General features: G+C 44.2%; 13 pseudogenes; 5 read left to right on the forward strand and 8 right to left on the reverse strand.

The window, feature by feature from the left end:
- Positions 1 to 216: 216 nt before the first annotated feature.
- Positions 217 to 335, reverse strand: LOC148267917 (5S ribosomal RNA; annotated as a pseudogene).
- Positions 336 to 2,050: 1,715 nt separating this feature from the next.
- LOC148267918 (5S ribosomal RNA) lies at positions 2,051 to 2,169 on the reverse strand (annotated as a pseudogene).
- A 2,637-nt stretch (positions 2,170 to 4,806) lies between these two features.
- On the forward strand, positions 4,807 to 4,925 carry LOC148267919 (5S ribosomal RNA; annotated as a pseudogene).
- A 525-nt stretch (positions 4,926 to 5,450) lies between these two features.
- Positions 5,451 to 5,569, forward strand: LOC148267920 (5S ribosomal RNA; annotated as a pseudogene).
- Positions 5,570 to 6,181: 612 nt separating this feature from the next.
- Positions 6,182 to 6,300, forward strand: LOC148267921 (5S ribosomal RNA; annotated as a pseudogene).
- Positions 6,301 to 7,586: 1,286 nt separating this feature from the next.
- Positions 7,587 to 7,705, forward strand: LOC148267922 (5S ribosomal RNA; annotated as a pseudogene).
- Positions 7,706 to 8,617: 912 nt separating this feature from the next.
- Positions 8,618 to 8,736, forward strand: LOC148267923 (5S ribosomal RNA; annotated as a pseudogene).
- A 1,388-nt stretch (positions 8,737 to 10,124) lies between these two features.
- On the reverse strand, positions 10,125 to 10,242 carry LOC148267924 (5S ribosomal RNA; annotated as a pseudogene).
- A 206-nt stretch (positions 10,243 to 10,448) lies between these two features.
- LOC148267925 (5S ribosomal RNA) lies at positions 10,449 to 10,567 on the reverse strand (annotated as a pseudogene).
- Positions 10,568 to 11,282: 715 nt separating this feature from the next.
- LOC148267926 (5S ribosomal RNA) lies at positions 11,283 to 11,401 on the reverse strand (annotated as a pseudogene).
- A 1,603-nt stretch (positions 11,402 to 13,004) lies between these two features.
- On the reverse strand, positions 13,005 to 13,123 carry LOC148267927 (5S ribosomal RNA; annotated as a pseudogene).
- Positions 13,124 to 14,789: 1,666 nt separating this feature from the next.
- LOC148267928 (5S ribosomal RNA) lies at positions 14,790 to 14,907 on the reverse strand (annotated as a pseudogene).
- Positions 14,908 to 16,250: 1,343 nt separating this feature from the next.
- On the reverse strand, positions 16,251 to 16,368 carry LOC148267929 (5S ribosomal RNA; annotated as a pseudogene).
- Between the last annotated feature and the right edge of the window lie 2,279 nt (positions 16,369 to 18,647).

Here is an 18,647-nt window from a genome sequence, read left to right on the forward strand (position 1 = left end):
TCATGCCGATTTGAACGGATCCCCTGCCGGACCACTGTTTTCGTTGTTCTACTATGTAAGATACTCGTAATAGTACTTGTGCTCGTGACGGACTTTAATTGAATGCACGAGAAATATTAAGAAAAAAGCCCTCGCGCTGTGACTCACATTTGCAAATGAACCGACAGACCGTCGCTCCGGTCTCACGTAAGGTTTAATCTCCTGTATGCAAAAAGAAGGGTGCAACACAAAGACTTCCCAAGAGGTCACCCATCCTAGTACTACTCTTGCCCAAAAATGCTTAACTATGAAGTTCTGATGGAATCCGGTGAATTAGTGCTGGTATGATCGCACCCGTTCCATTTCACGTTGCAAATACATATACCCCTTCTCTTTCCCTCTACCCTCCCGTCATTTTTTTAACTATGCAGGCACCCCACACCTCTGCTTATAATTCTAATATCGAGCAAAATGCGTTAGCAGCTCGACTCGCACCCAGATGAAATGACCATTCGCCGCGCCTCATTTTTTATTGTTGTACATGATAAGATGCTCGTAATGAGACTCTTATAACGTGGTGGACTTTAAATGAATGCCTTGATACCGTGACTCACATTTACGAATAAACCTATGGTTATCGCGTGTAACGTTTATTACCTCATGTGCAAAGAAATAGGTACAACACAAGCACTTTCCAAGAGATCAACCATCTTAGAACTACTCTCACCAAAGGACACTTAACTGCAAAGTTCCTATGGGATTCGGTGCATTAGTGCTGGTCTTATCGCACCTTTCCCATTCCCCACTACAAATGCATGTGCCCCTTCTCCTTCCCACCCGTTATTTGTTTCGCTGTACGCGCACACCTCACCTTTGCTTCTAGTTCTAATATCAAGCGAAGTGCCCCGGCGCCTCGACTCATGCCCATGTGAACGGATTGTCTGTTGCACCTCTATTTTTGTTATTCTACTATGTACGATGCTCATAATAATACTTTTATCATGTGATGGGCTTTAATTGAATGCATAAAAAATATTAAGCAAAATGCCCTGGCACCGTGACTCACGTTTGCGAATGAACCAACTAACAGTCACTCTAGTGCCGTGTAACATTTAGCACCCCATCTACAAAAAGAACGGTGCAACATGAGAAATTTCAAGGAGTTCACCCGTCCCAGTGCTACTCTCGCCTAAAAATGCTTAACTGCGGAGTTCTGATGGGATCCGACAAATTAGTGCTGGTATGATTGCACCTATTCTATTTCGCACTGCAAATAGAGATACCCCTTCTCCTTCCCTCCTCCCTCCCGTCATTGGTTTCGCTGTGCGCGCACCTCACCTATCTGCTTCTAATTCTAATATCAAACGAAATGCTCTGGCGGCTCGACTCGTGCCCAAATGAATGGACCGTCCGTCGCACCTTGTTTTTTTTATTCTACTATCTAAGCTACTCGTAATGACACTTTATCACGTTGTGGACTATAAATGAATGCACAAAAAATATTAAGCAAAATGCCCTAACGTCGCGACTCACGCTTGTGAATGAACCAACAGACCGTGGTTCTGGTCGTGTGTAACATTTATTTTCTTGTGTGCACAAAAATAAGTGCAACACGAGGACTTTCCAAGAGGTCAACCATCTTAGTACTACTCTCACCCAAGGATACTTAACTGCAGAATTTTTATGGGAATTGGTGCATTAGTGCTGGTATTATCGAGCCCATACCATTTTGCACTACAAGGGCATATGCCCCTTCTCCGTCCCTCCCCCCTCTCATCATTTGTTTCGCTGTGCGGGCACACCTCACCTCTACTTCTTGTTTTAATATCAAGCAAAATACCCCGGCGTCTCGACTCCTTCTTATATGAATTGATCATCTGCCACAACTCTGTTTTTGTTGTTCTACTATGTACGATACTCGTAATAACACTCTTATCACGTGATGGAATTTAATAGAATAAATGAAAAATATTAAGCAAAATGTCCCAGTGCTGTGACTCACGTTTGCGAATGAACTAGCGAATTGTCGCTCCGGTCTCGCGTAACATTTAATGCCCCGTATGCAAAAAGAAAGGTGCAACATGAGGACTTCCTAGGAGGTCACCCATCCTAGTACTACTCTCGTCTAAAAATGCTTAACGGCGGAGTTCTGATGGGATCCGGTGAATTAGTACTGGTATGATCGCACTCGTTTCATTTCGCGCTATAAATAAAGATACCCTTCTCCTTTCCTCCCCCCTCTCGTCATTTGTTTCGCTGTGCGCGCACCTCACCTCTACTTCTAATTTTAAAATCTAGTAGTAGGATGGGTGACCTCCTGAGAAGTCCTCGTGTTGCACAATTTTTTTTGTAGATGGGGCGTTCGACGTTACGCGCGATAGGATTTATGGTCCGTTGGTTTATTCGTAAATATGAGTCAAGGCGCGAAGGTATTTTACTTGATATGGGAACGAGAAGTAGAGGTGCAGTGTGAACGCAATAGGAAACAAATGAGGAGGGGGGGGAGGAGAAGGAGTGTATCTATTCGCAGCGCAAAATTAAAGGGGTGCGATCATACCATCACTAATGCGCTGGATCCAATTAGAACTCTGCAGTTAAGTGTGCTTGAGCGAAAGTAGTACTAGAATGGGCATTTCATTTGATATTAGAACTAGAAGCAGAGGTGAGGTGTGCCCATTAAGTGAAACAAATGATGGGAGTGGGGAGGGAAGGAGAAGGGGCATATGCATTTGTAGTGTGAAATGGGACAGGTGGGATCAGACCAGCACTAATGCACCGAATCCCATAAGAACTTTCCAGTTAACTGTCCTTTAGTGAGAGTAGTACTAAGATGGTTGACCTCTTGGAAAGTCTTCGTGTTGCACTTGTTTTTTTGCACACAAGGAAATAAACGTTACGCGCGACCAGAACTAAGGTTCGTCGGTTCATTCATAAACGTGAGTCACAGCGTCAGGGCATTTTTGTTAATATTTTTCGTGCATTCAATTATAGTCCACCATGTTATAAGAGTCTCATTACGAGCATCTTAAATAGTATAACAACGAAAAATGAGGTGCGACGAGCGGTCCATTCTTCTGGGCGTGAGTCAAGCCGTCGGGGCATTTCGCTTGATATTAGAATTAGAAGCAGAGGGGCAGGGTTCACGCACAGCCAAAAAAGTGACGGGAGGGGGGAGGGGAGGAGAACGGGTATATGTATTTGCAGCGCAAAATGGAACAAATACGATCATACCAGCACTAATTCACTAGATCCCATAAGAACTCCGCAGTTAAGCATTTTTGGGTGAGAGTAGTACTAGGATGGGTAACCTCTTTGGAAATCCTTGTGTTGCACCCTTCTTTTTCCAGACGGGGCGTTAAACATTACGTAGGATCGGAGCGATAATTTTCCGGTTCAGTCGCAAACGTGAGTCACGGCGTCAGATCATTTTACTTAATATTTTTTGTTCATTCTATTAAAGCTCATAACGTTATAAGAGTTCTATTACGAGTATATTACATAGCAGAACAACGAAAACAGAGGTGCAGCTGGCGATCCATTCATATGGGCATGAGTCGAGGCGCCGGAGCATTTTGCTTGATATTAGAACTAGAAGCATAGGTGAGGTGTGTGCGTATAGTGAAACAAATAGCGGGAGGGGGAGGGAAGGAGAAGGGGCACATTTATTTATAACGCAAAATGGGACGGGTGCGATCAGACAGGCACTAATGCACCGAATCCCATAAGAACTCTGTAGTTAACTGTCCCTTGGTAAGAGTAGTACTAAGATGGTTGACCTCTTGGAAAGTCCTCGTGTTGCACCTGTTTTCTTGCACACATGGCAATAAACATTATGTGCGACCAGAACCACGATCCATCAATTCATTCGCAAACGTGAGTCGCGGCATCAATAAATTTTGCTTAAATAATTTTCGTGCATTCATTTATAGTTCACCACATTATAAGAGTCTCATTATGAGCATCTTACATAGTAGAAAAACGAAAAATGAGGTGCAATGGGCAGACCATTAATCTGAGCGTGAGTCAAGCCGCCGCGACATTTCACTTGATATTAGAATTAGAAGAACAGGTGTGGGGTGCACGTACAGCGAAAAAAATGACGATAAGGGGGAGGGAAGGAGAAGGGGCATATGTATTTTCAGCACGAAATGGAATGGGTGTGATCATACCAGCACTAATTCATTGGATCCCACAAGAATTCTGCAATTAAGTGTTTTTGGGCGAGAGTAGTACTGGGATGGATGACCTGCTAGGAAATTATCGTGTGCACCCTTCTTTTTGTAAACAAGAAGCTAAACGTTACGCGGGACCAGAACGATGATCCACCGGTTTATTTGCAAACGTCAGTCACAGTGTCGGGGCATTTTTCTTAATATTTTTTGTGCATTTAATTAAAGCTCATCACGTGATAAGAGTGTTATTACGAGTATCTTACATAGTAAAACAATGAAGCACAAGGAAACAAATGACGAGAGGGGGGTAAGGAGAAGGATTATATGTATTTGCAGTGCTAAATGAAACTATTGTGATCATACCAGCACTAATGCACCGGATTCCATTAGAACTCCACAATTAAGTGTGCTTAGGATGGGTGACCTCCTGAGAAGTCCTCGTGTTGCACCCAGTTTTTTGCAGATGGGGCATTCGACGTTACGCACAATTGGAACTATTGTCTGCTGGTTTATTCACAAATGTGAGACAATGTGCCAAAGCATTTTACTTGATATTAGAACAAGAAGCAGAGATATAATGTGCACGCACAAGGAAACAAATTACGGGAAGGGGGGAAAGAGAAGAAGTGTATGTATTTGCAGCGTATAATGAAACAGGTACGATCATACCAGCATTAATATACTTGATTCCATCAGAACTCCGTAATTAAGTATGCTTGGGAGAGATGAGTACTAGGATGGGTGACCTCTTGGGAAGTCCTCGTGTTGTATCCATTATTTTGCAGATGGGGCGTTTGATGTTACGCGCGACTGGAACTATGATCCGCTGGTTTATTCACAAATGTGAGCTAAGGCTCTAGGGCATTTTACTTGATATTAGAACAAAAAGCAAAGGTGCAGTGTACATGCACAAGGAAACAAATGACAGGAGGTGGGAGGGAAGGAGGAGTGTATCTATTTGCAGTGCGGAATAAAATGGATGCGATCATACCAGCACTAATGCACCAGATCAAATCAAAACTCCACAGTTAAGTGTTCTTGGGCGAGAGTAGTACTAGAATGGGTGACCTCCTGAGAAGTCCGCGTGTTGTACTCATTTTTTTGCAGATGGGGTGTTCGACATTACATGCGACTGGAATTATGGTCCGCTGGTTTATTTACAAATGTGAGTCAAGGCACTAGGGCATTTTACTTGATATTAGAACAATAATTAGAGGTGCAGTGTGCACGTACAAGGAAACAAATGACGGGAGGCAGGAAGGAAGGATGAGTGTATGTATCTGCAGCGCGGAATGAAACGGGTTCGATCATACCAGCACTAATGCACCAGATCCCATTAGAACTCTGTAGTTAAGTGTGCTTGGGCGATAGTAGTACTTCGATGGGTGACCTCTTGGGAATTTTTCGTGTTGCACTTATTTTTTTGCAGATGGGGCGTTCGACATTACGCGCACTGGAACTATAGTCCGCTGGTTTATTCGCAAATGTGAATCAAGCTGTCGGGGCATTTTATTTGATATTAAAATGAGAAGCAGAGATTTAGTGTGCACGCACAAGGAAACAAATGACGGGAGGGGGGAGGGAACAACACTAATACACCGAATCCTGTAGGAACTCTGCAGTTAAATGTCCTTTGGTGAGAGTAGTTCTAAGATGGTTGAACTCTTGGAAAGTCCTCGTGTTGCACCTATTTCTTTACACACGAGGCAATAAACATTACGCACGATAGCCGTCGGTTCATTCGTAAATGTGAGTCGCGGTGTCAGGGCATTTTGGTTAATATTTTTTGTGCATTCATTTAAAGTCCACCATGTTATAAGAGTCTCATTACGAGCATCTTACATTGTAGAACAATGAAAAATGAGGTGTGGCGGACGGTCATTTCATATGGGCGTGAGTCGAGCCGCTGGTGTATTTCACTTAATATTAGAATTATAAGCAGAGGTGCAGGGTGCGCGCACAGTGAAAAAAATGACGAGAGGGTGGAGGAAAAGAGAAGGGGTATATGTATTTGCAAAGCGAAATAGAACGGGTGCGATCATACCAGCACTAATTCACCAGATTCCATCAGAACTCCGCAATTAAGCATTTTTGGGCAAGAGTAGTACTAGGATAGGTGACCTCTTGGGAAGTCCTCATGTTGCACCCTTATTTTTATAGACGGGGCATTAAACGTTACGCGAGACCGGAGCGACGATCTGCCGATTTATTCGGAAACATGAGTCATGGCGCCAGGACATTTTACTTAATATTTCTCGTGTATTCAATTAAAGCCCATCACAAACACGAGTACTATTATGAGTATCTTACATAGTAAAATAATGAAAACAGAGGTGCGGCGGGCGATCCGCTCAAATGGGCATGAGTCGACGCGCCTGAGTATTTCACTTGATATTATAACTTGAAGTAGAGGTGAGGTGTGCCCGCACAGCGAAGCAAATGGTAGGAGGGGAGAGGGAAGAAGAAGGGGTACATGTATTTACGATGCAAACTAGAACTGTATCGATCATACCAGCAATAATTCACCGGATCCCATCAGAACTCCAGAGTTAAGCGTGCTTGGGCAAGAGTAGTCTAGGATGGGTGACGTCCTGGGAAGTCCTCGTGTTATACCCTTCTTTTTGCAGACAAGGCGTTAAAAGTTACGCAGAACTGGAGCAATGGTTTACTGGTTCATTCGCAAATGTGAGTCACGGTGCCAGAGTATTTTGTTTAATATTTTTTGCACATTCAATTAAAGCCCATCACGTGATAAGAGTGTCATTATGAGTACCTTAAATAGTAGAACAATAAAAACAGAGGTGCGGTGGGCGATCCATTCATATAGGCATGAGTCGAGGCACCGGGGCAACTCGTTTGATGTTAGAACTAGAAGCAGATGTGAGGTGTGTGTCTACAGCGAAACAAATGACGGAAGGGGGGAGGGAAGGAGAAGGGGCACATGCATTTGTTGCGCGGATTGGGACGGGTGTGATCAGACCAGCACTAATGCACCAAATCCCATAAGAACTCTGTAGTTAAGTGTCCTTTGGTGAGAGTAGTACTAAGATGGTTGATCTCTTGGAAAGTCCTCTTGTTGCAACTATTTTTTTGCACACGACGCAATAAACGTTACACCCGATGGGAACAACGATCCATAGGTTCATTCGCAAACGTGACTCGCGGCGCCAGGGCATTTTGCTTAATATTTTTCATGCATTCATTTATAGTCCACCATATTATAGGAGTCTCATTATGAGAATGTTACATAGTAGAACAACAAAAAACAAGGTGTGGCAGGGGGTCCGTTCATCTGGGCATGAGTCGAGCCGCTGGGACATTTCGCTTGATATTAGAATTAGAAGCAAAGGTGTGGGGTTCGCGTACAGTGAAAAAAATTATGGGAGGGGAGAGGGAAGGAGAAGGGGTATATGTATTTGTTGTGCGAAATGGAACAGATGCGATCATACCAGCACTAATTCACCGGATCCCATCAGAACTCCGCAGTTAAGTATTTTTGGGCGAGGGTAGTACTAGGATGGGTGACCTCTTTAGAAGTCCTCGTGTTGCACCATTCTTTTTGCAGACGGGGCGTTAAACGTTACACAGGACCGAAGCGACGATCCACCGGTTCATTCGTAAATATGAGTCACGACACCTGGGCATTTTTGCTTAATATTTTTTCCACATTCAATTCAAGCCCATCACATGATAAGAGTGTCATTGCGAGTATCTTAAATAGTAGAATAATGAAAAACTAGGTGCGGCGGGCATTCAGTTCATATGGGCATTAGTTGAGGCACCAAGGCATTTCTCTTGATATTAGAACTAGAAGCAGAGGTGAGGTACGCGCACAACGAAACAAATGATGGGAGGGGAGAGGGACGGAGAAGAGGTAGATGTATTTGTGGTACAAACCAAAACATGTGCGATCATACCAGCACTAGTTCACTAGATCCCATCATAACTACGCAGTTCAGCGTGCTTCGGCGAGAGTAGTACTAGGATGGGTGACCTCTTAGGAAGTCCTCGTGTTGTACCCTTAGTTCATCGGATCCCATCAGAACTTCGCAGTTAAGCATGCTTGGGCGAGAGTAGTACTAGGATAGGTGACCTCCTTAGAAGTTTTCGTGTTGCACCCTTCTTTTTGCAGACGAGGTGTTAAATGTTTTTTAGGACCGGAGCGACGGTCTGCTGGTTCATTTGCAAACGTGAGTCACGACGGCATGGCATTTTGCTTAATATTTTTTGCGTATTCAATTAAAGCCCATCACCAGATAAGAGTGTCCTTGCGAGCATCTTAAATAGTTGAACAACGAAAAATGAGGTACGGCACAATCCGTTCATATGGGCATGAGTCGAGGCGTCGGGGAATTTCGCTTGATATTAGAATTTGATGCAGAGGTGAGGTGCACGCACAGCGAAACAAATGACGGGAGGGGAAGGGAAGGAGAAAGGGCATATGTATTTGCAGCATAAACTAGAACGGGTGCGATCATATCAGCACTAGTTTACCGGATCCCATCGGAACTCTGCAGTTAAGCGTGCTCGTGCGAGAGTAGTACTAGGATTGATGACCTGCTGGGAAGTCCTCGTGTTACACCATTCTTTTTACAGACAGGGCATTAAACATTATGCAGGATCGGAGCGACGGTCTGCTGGGTCATTCGAAAACGTGAGTCATGGCGCCGGGGCATTTTGCTTAATATTTTTTGTGCATTTAATTAAAGTCTATAACGTAATAAGAGTGTAATTATGAGTATCTTTGATAGTATAACAACGAAAAATGAGGTGTGGCAGTTGATCCGTTCATATGGTCATAAGTCGAGGCGTTGGGGCATTTCGCTTGATATTAGAACTAGAAGCAGAGGTGAGGTACGCGCACAACAAAACAAATGACGGGAGGGGGAAGGGAAGGAGAAGGGGTATATCTATTTGCAGTGCGAAATGGAACGAGTGCGACAACACCAGCACTAATTCACTGGATCCCATCAGAACTCTGTAGTTAAGCATTTTTAGGCGAGAGTAGTACTAGGATGGGTGACCTCTTTGGAAGTTTGCATGTTGCACCCTTCTTTTTGCAGACGGGGCATTAAATGTTATGCGGGACCTGAGCGATGATCTGCCTGTTCATTCGCCAACATTAGTCACGACGCCGAGACATTTTGCTTAATATTTTTCGTGCATTCTATTAAATTCCATAACGTGATAAGAGTGTTATTACGAGTATCTTACATAGTAGAACAACAAAAATAGAAGTGTGGCGGGCGATCCGTTCATATGGGCAGGATTTGAGACACCGGGACATTTCGCTTAATATTAGAACTAGAAGTAGAAGTGAGGTAAAATGTCCCGGCGCCGTGACTCAGATTTGCGAATAAAACAACGGACAATAGTTTCAGTCGCGCGTAACGTCGAACGACCCATCTGAAAAATAATGGGTGCAACACGAGGACTTCCAAGGAGGTCACCACTTCTAGTACTACACTCGTCCAAACACATTTAACTGCGGAGTTCTGATGGGATCTGGTGAATTAGTGATGGTATAATGGTTACTGTTTCATTCCGCGCTATAAATACATACACTCCTCCTTCCCTCCACCTTCCCATCATTTATTTCCTTGCGCGTGAACACTGCACCTTTCCTTCTCGTTCTAATATCAAGTAAAAAGCCTTGGTCCCGTGACTCACATTTGTGAATATACCAGCGGACCATAGTTCCAGTCGCACGTAACGTCGAACGACCTATCTGCAAAAAAACGGGTGCAACACGAGTACTTCCCAGGAGGTCACCCATCCTGGTACTACTCTCACCCAAACACACTTAACTGCGATGTTTTGATGGGATCCGGTGCATTAGTCCTAGTATGATGACACCTGTTTCATTCCGTGCTGCAAATACATACACTCCTCCTCCTTCCCTCCCCCTCCTGAAATTTGTTTCCTTGTGCATTCACACTGCACCTCTCCTTCTCATTCTAATATCAAGTAAAATGGGTGCACACGAGGACTTCCCAAGAGATCACCCATCCTAGTATTACTCTCGTCCAAGCACACTTAGCTGCGAAGTTCTGATGGGATCCGGTGTATTAGTGCTGGTATGATAGCCCCTGTTTAATTTCGTGCAGCAAATACATACACTCCTTCTCCTTCCCTCCCCTCTCCTGTCATTTGTTTCCTTGTGCGTGTACACTGCACCTCTGTTTCTTGTTCTAATATCAAGTAAAATCCCTTGGTGCCGAGACTCACATTTGTGAATAAACCAGCGGACCTTAGTTCCAGTTGTGCGTAACGTCGAATGACCCATCTGCAAAAAAATGGGTGCAACACGAGGACTTCTTAGGAGGTTACCCATCCTAGTACTACTCTTACCCAAGCACACTTAACTGCAGAGTTCTGATGGGATTCGGTGCATTAGTGCTTGTATGATCGCACCTGTTTCATTTCGCGCTGCAAATACATACACTCCTTCTCCTCCCTTCCCTCTTCCCGTCATTTGTTTCCTTGTACGTGCACACTGCACCTCTCATTCTCATTCTAATATCAAGTAAAATGTTTTGGTGCCGTGACTGATATTTGCAAATAAACCAGCGGACCATAGTTCCAACCGCGCGTAACGTCGAACGACCCATCTGAAAAAAATAAGTGCAACACAAGGACTTTCCAAGAGGTCACCACTTCTAGTACTACACTCGCCCAAGCACATTTAACTACAGAGTTGTGGTGGGATTCGATGAATTAATGATGGTATAATGGCACCTGTTTCATTCTGTGCTCTAAATACATACACTCCTTCTCCTTCCCTCCCCCCTCCCGTCATTTGTTTCCTTGTGTGTGCACACTGCAACTCTCCTTCTCGTTTTATTTTCAAGTAAAATGCCCCGACGCCGTGACTCACATTTGCGAATTAACCAGCGAACCATAGCCATCTCGACTCATGCCCATATGAATGGATCGCCTGTCATCTCTCATTTTTTGTTGTTATATTATTTAAGATGCTTATAATGACACTCTCATCACGTGATGGGCTTTAATTGAATGCTGGAAAAATATTAAGAAAAATGCTCCTGTGCCGTGTCTCACATTTGTAAATGAACCAGCGGACCATCACTCCGGTCCAGTTGAATGTTTAACGCCCCGTTTGTAAAAAGAAGGGTGCAACACGAGAACTTCCCAGGAGATCAGCCATCCTAGTACTACTCTCACCCAAGCACGCTTAACTACAGAGTTTAGATGGGATACGGTGAACTAGTGCTGGTATGATCGCACCCATTCTAGTTTGCGCCGCAAGTACATATACCCCTTCTCCTTCCCTCTCCCCTCCCGTCATTTGTTTCGCTGTGCGCGCACCTCACCTCTACATCTAATTCTAATATCAAGCGAAATACCCCTGCGCCTCCACTCATGCCCATATGAACGGATAGCGTTTTACCTCATTTTTTGTTGTTCTACTATGTAATATGCTCGCAGACACTCTTATCACGCGATGGGATTTAATTGAATGCGCAAAAAATATTAAACAAAATGTCTCGGCACCGTTATTCATGTTTGCGAATGAATCGGTGGACCATCGCTCCGGTCCCGCGTAACATTTAACGCCCAATCTGAAAAAAGAAGGATGCAACACGAGAGCCGAGAACTTCCCAGGAGGTAACTCATCCTAGTACTGCTCTCATCCAAGCATGCATAACTGCAGATTTCTGATTGGATCCGGTGAACTAGTGCTGGTATGATCGCACCCTTTCTTGTTTGCGCCGAAAATACATATGTCCCTTCTCTTTCCCTCTCCCCTCCCGTCATTTGATTCGCTGTGCGCGCACCTCACCTCTTCTTCTAGTTCTAATATTAAGTGAAATACCCCGGCACCTCGACTCATGCCCATATGAACGGATCGCCCACCGCACCTTGTTTTTTATTGTTATATTATGTAAGGTGCTCGCAATGACACTCTTATCACGTGATTGGTTTTAATGGAATGTGCAAAAAATATTAAGCAAAATACCCCGGCAGACCATCGCTCCAGTCCCGCGTAACACTTAACGCCCCATCTGTAGAAAAAAGGGTACAACATGAGCACTTCCCAGAAGGTCACACATCCTAGTACTACTCTTGCCCAAGAACGCTTGACTGCGGAGTTTTGATGGGATCCGGTGAACTTGTCCTGGTATGATCGCAATCGTTTTGGTTTGCACCATAAATACATATACCCCTTCCCCTTCCCCTTCCCTCTCCCTTCCCATCATTTATTTCGCTGTGGGCGCAACTCACCTCTGCTTCTAGTTCTAATTTTGAGCAAAATGCCTCGGTGTCTCGACTCATGTCTATATGAAACACCCGCCGCACCTCCTTTTTCATTGTTCTACTATGTAAGATGCTCGCAATGACACTCTCAACACGTGATGGGCTTTAATTAAATGCACGAAAAATATTAAGCAAAATGTCTCGGCGCCGTGACTCACGTTTGTGAATGAATTGTCGGACCGTCGCTCTGGTCCCGCATAACATTTAATGCCTCGTCTACAAAAAGAATGGTGCAACACAAGCACTTCCCCAGAGGTCACCCATCCCCTTCCCTCTCCCTTCCCATCATTTATTTCGCTGTGGGCGCAACTCACCTCTGCTTCTAGTTCTAATTTCGAGCGAAATGCCCCGGCGTCTCGACTCATGTCTATATGAAACACCGTCGCACCTCCTTTTTCATTGTTCTACTATGTAAGATACTCGCAATGACACTCTCAATACATGATGGGCTTTAATTGAATGCACGAAAAATATTAAGCAAAATGTCTCGGTGCCATGACTCACGTTTGTGAATGAATCGTCGGACCGTCGCTCTGGTCCCGCATAACATTTAATGCCTCGTCTATAAAAAAAATGGTGCAACACGAGTACTTCCCCAGAGGTCACCCATCCTACTACTACTCTCGCCCAAGCACGCTTGACTGCGGAGTTCTGATGGGATCTGGTGAACTAGTGTTGGTATGATCGCAGCCCTTCTAATTTGCGCCGCAAAGACATATACCACTTCTCATTCCCTCTCCCTTCCCGTCATTTGTTTCACTGTGCGCGCAACTCACCTCTGCTTCTAGTTCTGATATCGACTGAAATGCCCTGGCACCTCGACTCATGCCCATATAAACAGATCGCCCACTGCACCTCATTTTTCGTTGTTCCACTATTTAAGATGCTCGCAATGACACTCTCATCACGTGATGGGCTTTAATTGAATGCACGAAAAGTATTAAGCAAAATGCCCCAGCACTGTGACTCACATTTGCAAATGAACAGGTGGACCATCGCTCCAGTCCTGTATAACATTTAACGACCCGTCTGCAAGAAAAAGGGTGCAACACGAGTACTTTCTAAGAGGTCACCCATCGTAGAACTACTCTCGCCCAAGGACGCTTAACTATAGAGTTCTGATGGATCCTGTGAACTAGTGCTGGTATGATCGCACCCCTTTTAATTTGTGCCGCAAAGACATATATCCCTTATCCTTCCCTCTCCCTTCCCATCATTTATTTCGTTAGTTCTAATATCGAGCGAAATGCTCCGGTGCCTCGACTCATGTCTATATGAATGGAACACCCGCCGCACCTCCTTTTTTGTTGTTCTACTATGTAATATGCTCGTAATAATAATCTTATCACGTGGTGGGCTATAATTGAATGCACGAATAATATTAAGCAAAATACTTCAGCACCGTGACTCACGTTTGCGAATTAACCGGCGACTGTCGCTCTAGTCCCGCGTAACATTTAACGCCCCATCTGTAAAAAGAATGGTGCAACATGAGAACTTCCTAGGAGATTACCGCCCAAGCATGATTAACTACGAAGTTCAATGGGATCCGATGCATTAGTGATAGTATGATCGCACCCCTTCCATTTCGCACTTCAAATACATATACCACTTCTCCTTCCCTGTCCCCTCTCATCATTTATTTTGTTGTGCGCGCATATCGCACCTCTGTTTCTAGTTCTAATATCAAGCGAAATGCCAAGGCATCTCGATTGATGCCCAAATGAATAGACCGCCTGCCATAACTCTATTTTCATTGTTCTACTATGTAAGATTATTGTAATGACATTCTTATCTCGTGATAGACTATAAATGAATGCATGAAAAATATTAAGCAAAATGTCCCAATGCCAAGACTCACACTGGTGGACAGTCGCTCCGGTCACGCGTAATATTTAACGCCTCATCCATAAAAAGATGGGTGGAACACGAGGACTTTACAGGAGGTCACCCATCCTAATACTGCTTTCACCAGAGCACACTTAACTGCAGAGTTCGACAGGATCCGATGCATTAGTGTTGGTATGATCGCACCCTTTCCATTTCGTGCTGCAAATACCTATACCCCTTCTCCTTCCCTCCCCCCTCCCCTCATGCACACTACACATCTGTTTCTAGTTCTAATATCAAGTGAATTTTCCGAGCACCTAGACTCACGCCTAGATAAACGGACCACCTATCGTACCTCGTTTTTCAATGTTCTACTATGTAAGATGTTCGTAATGACACTCTTATCATGTGGTGGACTATAATGAATGCACGAAAAAATATTAAGCAAAATATTCTGCCGCCACGACTCAAGCTGGCAGACTATGGCTCTTATTGCGCATAACGTTTAACACCCCATCCGTAAAAAGACGGGCACAACACGAGAACTTCCCAAAAGATCACCCATCCTAGTACTACTCTTGCCAAAGCACGCTCAACTACGGAGTTCGATGGGATCCGGTGCATTAGTGCTAGTATGATTGTACCTCTTCTATTTTGCGCTACAAATACATATACCCCTTCTCCCTCCATCCCCCCTTGTTATTTGTTTCTCTATGCGTGAACACCGCACCTCTGCTTATAGTTCTAATATAGAGCAAAATGCTCCAGCGCCTTGACTCACGACCAGATGAACGGACTACCCCTTGCACCTCATTTTTTGTTATTCTACTATGTAAGATACGTATAATGACACTCTTATCACGTGGCAAACTATAAATGAATGCACGAAAAATATTAAGAAAAATGTCTTGGCGTTGCAATTCACTCCGAGGGACAATGGCTTTGATCGCGCATAATATTTAACATCCTGTCAGCAAAAAAACAAGTGGAAAATGAGAACTTTCCAGGAGGTCACCCATCTTAGTACTACTTCTACCCAAGCACACTTAACTATGAAATTCGATGGGATCCAGTGCATTAGTGCAGGTATGATTGCACCCCTTCCATTCCACGCTGCAAGTACATATACCCCTTCTCCTTCCTTCCCCCCTCCCGTCATTTGTTTTGTTCTGCGCACACACCACACCTTTGTTTCTAATTCTAATATCAAGCAAAATACCCCGACACCTCGACTCACGCCCAGATGAATGGATCGCCCCCAGTACCTCATTTTTTATTATTATACTATTTAAGATACTCGTAATGACACTCTTATCACATGGTGCACTATAAATGAATGCACGAAAAATATTAAGTAAAATTTTTAGGCCCCGCGACTCACACCGGCAGACTATGGCTCCAATCGCACTTAACGTTTAACACCCCGTCTACAAAAACACGGGTTCAATACGAGGACTTTCCAAGAGGTCACCCATCCTAGAACTAATCTTGCCCAAGCACGCTTGACTACAGAGTTTTGATGGGATCCTGTGCATTAGTGTTTGTATGATCGCAACTGTCCTAATCCCCACTGCAAATACATATAGCCCTTATCCTTCCCTCCCCCCTCCCATCATTTATTTCGTTGTGCGGGCATACCTGCATTAGTGTTGGTATGATCGCACCCTTTCCATTTCGTGCTGCAAATACTTATACCCCTTCTCCTTCCCTCCCCCCTCCCCTCATGCACACTACACATCTGTTTCTAGTTCTAATATCAAGTGAAATTTCCGGGCACCTAGACTCACGCCTAGATAAACGGACCGCCTATCGTACCTCGTTTTTCAATGTTCTACTATGTAAGATGTTCGTAATGACACTCTTATCATGTGGTGGACTATAAATGAATGCACGAAAAAATATTAAGCAAAATATTCTGCCGCCACGACTCAAGCTGGCAGACTATGGCTCTTATTGCGCATAACGTTTAACACCTCATCCGTAAAAAGACGGGCACAACACGAGAACTTCCCAAAAGATCACCCATCCTAGTACTACTCTTGCCAAAGCACGCTCAACTACGGAGTTCGATGGGATCCGGTGCATTAGTGCTAGTATGATTGCACCTCTTCTATTTTGCGCTACAAATACATATACCCCTTCTCCCTCCATCCCCCCTTGTTATTTGTTTCTCTATGCGTGAACACCGCACCTCTGCTTATAGTTCTAATATAAAGCAAAATGCTCCAGCGCCTTGACTCACAACCAGATGAACGGAGTACCCCTTGCACCTCATTTTTTATTATTCTACTATGTAAGATACGTATAATGACACTCTTATCACGTGGCAAATTATAAATGAATGCACGAAAAATATTAAGAAAAATGTCTTGGCGTTGCGACTCACTCCGAGGGACAATGGCTTTGATCGCGCATAATATTTAACATCCTGTCAGCAAAAAAACAATTGGAAAATGAGAACTTTTCAAGAGGTCACCCATCTTAGTACTACTTCTACCCAAGCACACTTAACTATGAAATTCGATGGGATCCAGTGCATTAGTGCAGGTATGATTGCACCCCTTCCATTCCACGCTGCAAGTACATATACCCCTTCTCCTTCCTTCCCCCCTCCCGTCATTTGTTTTGTTCTGCGCACACACCACACCTTTGTTTCTAATTCTAATATCAAGCAAAATACCCCGACACCTCGACTCACGCCCAGATGAATGGATCGCCCCCAGTACCTCATTTTTTATTATTATACTATTTAAGATACTCGTAATGACACTCTTATCACATGGTGCACTATAAATGAATGCACGAAAAATATTAAGTAAAATTTTTAGGCCCCGCGACTCACACCGGCAGACTATGGCTCCGATCGCACTTAACGTTTAACACCCCGTCTACAAAAAGACGGGTTCAATACGAGGACTTTCCAGGAGGTCACCCATCCTAGAACTAATCTCGCCCAAGCACGCTTGACTACAGAGTTTTGATGGGATCCTGTGCATTAGTGTTTGTATGATCGCAACTGTCTTAATCCCCACTGCAAATACATATAGCCTTTATCCTTCCCTCCCCCCTCCCATCATTTATTTCGTTGTGCGGGCATACCGCATCTCAGCTTCTAGTTCTAATATAGAGCGAAATGTCATGTCGCTTCGACTCACGCCCAGAAGAACGGAGGCCCGCTGCGCCTTTTTTTTTGTTGTTCTACTATGTAAGACTATCGTAATGAGACTCTTATCACGTGGTGGAATACAAATAAATGCACGTAAAATATTAAGCAAAATGTTTCAACGTCGCTACTCATGCTGGCGGACTGTGGCTCCGATCGCGCGTAACGTTTGACGCCCCGTCTGCAAAAAGACAGGTGAAACAAGAGAACTTTCTAGGAGGTCACCCATCCTAGTACTACTCTCGCCCAAGCTCACTTAACTACGAAGTTCGATGGGATATGGTGTATTAATGCTAGTATGATTGCAGCCCTTCCATTTTGCGCTGCAAATACATATACCCCTTCTCCATCCCTCCCCCCACCCGTCATTCTTTTCATTGTGCGCGCACACCGCTCCTCTATTTATAGTTCAAATATCAAGCTAAATGTCCCGACACCTCAACTCACGCCAGAAGAAAGGACCGCCCGCCGTACCTCATTTTTCTTTATTCTACTAAGTAAGATGCTCGTAATGACACTCTTATATCACGTGGTAGACTATAAATGAATGCACACAAAAATAGTAAGAAAAATTTTCTCGCAACGCAACTCACGCCAGCGGATTGTGGCTCTGATCACATTTATCGTTTTATGCCCCGTTTGCAAAAAGACAGTGCAACACAAGGAAATCTCACGAGCTTACTAATCATAGTACTAGTCTTGCCCAAGCATGCTTAACTGCATAGTTCGATGGGATCCAATGCATTAGTGCTGGTATGATCGAACCGTTTACATTCCGCATTGCAAATACATATACCCCTTCTCCTTTCCTTCCCTCTCCCGTCTTTTTTTTTCGTTGTGCACGCACACTGCATCTTTGTTTCTAGTTCTAATATCAAGCAAAATGCCCCAGTGCCTCGAATTATGCCCAGATTAAAGGACCACCTGCCACACCTTTCTTTTTCGTTTTTCTACTATGTAAGATGCTCATAATGACTCTCTTATCACGTGGTGGACTATAAATGAGTGCACAAAAGAAAGTAAGAAAAATGCCCCGGCGCGGCGACTCACGCCGGTAAATGAACCAGCGAACTATTGCTCCGATCGTGCGTAACGTTTAATGCCCTGTCCGCAAAAAGACGGGTACAACACAAGCACTTCCTAGGGGGTCATTAATCTTAGTACTACTCTCGCCCAAACACCCTTAACTGTAGATTATGATGGGATACGATGCATTAGTGCTA

Source organism: Carica papaya, chromosome 3 (assembly GCF_054855325.1).
Source record: "Carica papaya isolate Zhongbai chromosome 3, ASM5485532v1, whole genome shotgun sequence".
Taxonomy (NCBI): domain Eukaryota; kingdom Viridiplantae; phylum Streptophyta; class Magnoliopsida; order Brassicales; family Caricaceae; genus Carica; species Carica papaya.